This window comes from Haematobia irritans, chromosome 3 (assembly GCF_050003625.1).
Source record: "Haematobia irritans isolate KBUSLIRL chromosome 3, ASM5000362v1, whole genome shotgun sequence".
In the NCBI taxonomy this organism is placed as follows: Eukaryota; Metazoa; Arthropoda; class Insecta; order Diptera; family Muscidae; genus Haematobia; species Haematobia irritans.
This window is the reverse complement of record NC_134399.1, coordinates 54,252,573-54,257,748: the sequence shown is the minus strand read 5'-3', so window position 1 is coordinate 54,257,748 and position 5,176 is coordinate 54,252,573.

Here is a 5,176-nt window from a genome sequence, read left to right as displayed (position 1 = left end):
GCATGCCCAGTTCCAAAGATTGTGTCTCTATTTTAACAATTTTGGTATTGATTCCGAGCAAATGAAGCCGAGAATTCAAGTAAGGATACTTTTAAGGCACAATTCTCTTTTAAATGTGGGTTTTGTGTATTTGACTCTATGAAGCAAATTTTATTTTTTCGCTTTTTCAGCTTATTTCATATGCTATAAAAAGTCCGTTGAAAACAAGACGTTCAGTAGAAATTATGCTATGTTTCAGTAAAAACGTCTTTAAAATAACGTTTTGAAAAACATGTCCAGATGCAAAAATGCAACAAATTTGAAGACAATTTCATTAGTTTTAAAGAATTTTTCTGAATTATTAAAGTCAAGTTCACCTTAGCTCTAATTTCATGTTATGATACCCATTTTCAAGTCACTTAATTATAAGTTAAAAAGTTTATGGACTTTTGAACATGAAAAAAAACTTTATATTAGAGAAATGCGTCGTCTATACTAAGCAAAATTTGTATTCTTACTTTAAGGACATGAAATCTTTTGCCTCACGACAATATTTTTTCAGTGTACTCTTTTTAGAGTTGTGACAGTAAAATGAAAACATTGGGAAGCAGTGAAAAATTAAACAGTAAGATCTATAAAAACAAAGATTAGTTCCTCTTTATTAATGAGTAATCCAAGAGGATTTCGAAAATAAAAGCGGGCATTGAGTTCGAGTTTTGCCGCTAAAATTATTTCTCATTTAGGCAAATTGTATTATAACTTGGTGGGGCATGATCCCAAGCAACAATTGAATAAGTTTATTTTTTTTTGGAATAACTTATTAAAGAAAGCAAATAATTGTCCACACCTAAATAAATTTATGTCTTGGTTGTAAAATTATTGTTTAGAATTTAAATGTGCTTTTGAATGGTTATCGTTAACTTTAGGATTCGATGGAAACATATTTATATATATACTAGACTTCACATTCTTCCTTTGTAAGAGTTTTTGAATTTCTTCGAAAATTTCAAACTTGTATACAAACCCTTTTTTGTTACAAATTTTTATTTTTGCAATAAAAAATAATATATGATTTGAACTCAGTCCATTTCGTTTATATCAAGCACTGTTGTTTTCTGACTTTAAGTCTTTTATAAGACACACTTTACAGTTTCGTAGTAAAAATTTAATATAATTAGTATGTTATGTTAAACACCTTTTCGGGATATTTCGAACGTATCTGGAATATACGTAAAAAAATATATGTAAAAAAAATAAAAAAATGGTGTCGGTCGAAGCAGGGATCGAACCCAGGACCCTTGGCATGCAAGGCGGACGTACCAACCACTGATCCACGCCGCCAATAAATGTATGTTTAACAATGTTATGTTGTTAAACAATGTTATGTTTGCATCGGCTCGTGGGCGCCGCAAGCTATGCTATATAAATATTACTTATAACGATAATTATCTCTTGATGACCATAACAGCTACGTAGCCCAGTGGTTAGTGTGCTGGCTTACAAACTGTGTGGTCCGCTGTTCGAATCCCCATCCGGCAAAAGGTAAAATTTAAAAAAATTATAAAATTTAATAATTTCTTCTACAATGTTTGTATTACAGAAAAAGGTGCTATGAACTAAAAACTCGTGGAAGTGAGAAAAATGTGAGGAAATATATAATTAGGCAGAAAAAAAAAATTGAGCACAATCTTCTATGGGAGAAAATTCTTCTAAGCATATAATATTTTTGGGTTCAAAATGTTTCCAAACATATTATATGTTCACATAATACCATATAGTTTTTTGGAAGACAACATTATTGAATTTGGATGGAAAAATACATAATGTTTGGAACTTAGACTACCCAAACATATTATATTGTTTAAACCAATATGCTTTCAAACATATTATATATTGGAAGAAATCAAATATATAAATGTTTGGGCAATAACCAAAAATGTATGTGCTTGAAGCAAAATGTGTTTGGGAGTATATGTTACAGAAGCGATTTTTTTAGGGTGTATATGGCGAAAACAATGTAAAAAACTAGTGAAAAATGTTTTACGATTGCAATTTACCAATCGAAAATATTTTCGATCAAAAAAACTCGATATCGACTCCCGTGATCCGAAATATTTAGATTTCGATCAAAAATTCTCGATATCGAATGCCGTGATTAGCCCCCTGTTCCCAAGTTCACAAAATTTTACGATTTGTATCGAAAATAAAATCGTGCGATTTATAATTGCTTGTTTCGAAAATCGCGCGAAAGCGTATGGAATTGAAATTTTCAATTCCAAAATGTGTCATAGCTAAATCAGCTGTTAAAGAAAAAACATTTTAGTCCAGCAAATTTTTATGAAAAAAAAAACAATAAATGAATGTGTAAGTTACAAGGAATGGCTTTTTTGAATGCAATTGCCTATTTCGAAATACATCGACGCCGCAGAATTAGCGAAAATTACAAAATAATTATGACGCCACGCTACTCAGTGTTGCATTGAGTTTCATTCTCACCAGTTTCTAAATAAAATCGTAATATTTGGAACACGATATGCGAATCGCAAAACTTCCCCTCAGTAGATTGTGTCGTTTATTACTTCACAAGTACATTTTTTCGATATTTTGTATTTTTGATTTACTGCCAAGACATTATTCAAGCTTTACAATATCTTTGGAAAATTAATTAATTTATTTTGCAGAGGCAAGTCTCATCCAGGGTTGGCCTGTCGCAAACAGTGACTTTTGCGACATACGTTTACGACGGTATAATACGTATGTCGCAAAAGTCGTAAACCTAGTGTAGAAAACCTATTTTGAAATTAAAGAAATTGTGAATATTTTTTAATTTAATTTAATTAAGCTCTCGATAAAAGGTATGCAAAAAATGCTTTATATTGTATTTATTCAAAACTCTACTAGATTTACGTTTCCCATTCACAACTTCAAACTATTCTTGGTTTTCGTGGTACATAATGTCCATCTAAGCTAATAAGCCAAAGAGTGATATTATAAAATTCTCTCTTAACAGCAATTCATTTATGTAATGTATTTATGTTTTCCTTCCTTCCAGTTTCTGCAGTAATTTGTGAAAGGTTAACCATGAGCGAGTACCGACCGTCACGTTTACTGCACCATCGAGTAGTTTATAGTAATTTTGACTTCGAGTTTCCAATTGAAATAAATATATTCTCAAGTTTTTTAAGCTCGTTAATAGTTTTACAAACATTCCTGAGAATTGAAACTTCTTTGCACGTATCATCATCTTGAATTATCATTCGCTGCCTATCTGAAGGGTCTGAGGTATTTGGAGTTTGCTACTTTTTCTACATTTACGACGTGTATGTGACGTTTACGACGTTTACAACTTTGCGACAGTCGCAAACCTTAAAAAGTTGTATACAGACCATCCCTGGTCTCATCGATTTGAAATGGGAAAATGTTTGCGATTTGCGATGACCGGAACAAGTCTAATTGGAGAAACGAATAATGAATCTCTTTCGAGTTGAAAGATGAGGAATATAACAAGTATATACGGCCGTAAGTTCGGTCAGGCCGAAGCTTATGTACCCTCCACCATGGATTGCGTAGAAACTTATACTGAAGCCGATGGTAAGGTATCTTAAAACTTCCTAACACCGTAATATATACCACATAGTTCATACGTGGTATATATTAAACTAAAAAAGGCCGATTAAATACGTAGATAATTAAATTTAAAGTTTCTATAGAAATAAAATTTTGACAAAATAAAATTTTGACAACATTTTCTATAGAAGTAAAATTTTGACAAAATTTTCTATAAAAATAAAATTTTGACAAAATTTTCTATAAAAATAAAATTTTCTATAGAAATAAAATTTTGACAAAATTTTCTATAGAAATAAAATTTTGTCAAAATTTTCTATAGAAATAAAATTTTGACAAAATTTTCTATCGAAATAACATTTTGACAATGTTTTCTATAAAAATAAAATTTTGGTGGATTATTTTTGGCTCGAGTGGCAACCATGATTATGAACCGATATGGACCAATTTTTGTGTGATTGGGGATCGGCTATATATAACTATAGACCGAAAATCTGGACATCGATTTATATGGAGGTTATATATAATTATGGACCGATATGGACCAATTCTTGCATGGTTGTTAGAAACCATATACTAACACCATGGACCAAATTTCAATCGGATCGGATGAAATTTTCTTCTCTTTGAGGCTCCGCAAGCCAAATCTGGGGATCGGTTTGTATGGGGGCTATATATAATTATGGGCCGATGTGGACCAATTTTTGCATTGTTGTTAGAGACTATATACTAACACCATATACCAAATTTCAGCCTGATCTGATGAAATTTGCTTCTTTTAGAGCAATCGCAAGCCAAATTTGGGGGTCCGATTATATGGGGGCTATACGTAAAAGTGGACCGATATGGCCCATTTGCAATACCATCCGACCTACATCAATAACAACTACTTGTGCCAAGTTTCAAGTCGATAGCTTGTGTCGTTCGGAAGTTAGCGTGATTTCAACAGAGGGACGGACGGACATGCTCAGATCGACTCAGAATTTCACCACGACCCAGAATATATATATACTTTATGGGGTCTTAGAGCAATATTTCGATGTGTTACAAACGGAATGACAAAGTTAATATACCCCCATCCTATGGTGGAGGGTATAAAAAGAGGTATGAAATAGGTGTGCGCGTGACAGGAAATTCTCGTGACACACGTGAATCACGTGAGTCGTGATCAAAATTCAAAGCAACTTTCGTGAATGTGCGTGAATGGAACTAAAATAAATATGTCGTACATGAGAAATAAAATCGGTTCGTGAATGTGCGTGAATAAAATTTCTGCAAAATCACACTCACGAAAAAAAATCAAGATTTAATTCATACTCGTAAGTTAACTGAAATTAGCTCGCGAACTATATTAGGGCTGTTTTCTTTTAGCACTGGATACCCTAAGCCGTGAAGGACTAAAAGAAAACAGAGTACTCGTTTATCCAGGACATCTCCAAAACTATGCAACACTGTTATCAGCTGTTTAAAAACAATGACAGAAAATAAGTGAAATCTTGTATTTTTAATGTATGAAATGCTCCAATTAGTAATAAATATTTACTGCTGCGATTATTTATGACAATGTACCACTTTGAGTTTCATGTTTTTCGATAAATTAGTTACAATAAATTGCTATTGTGAATCGAAG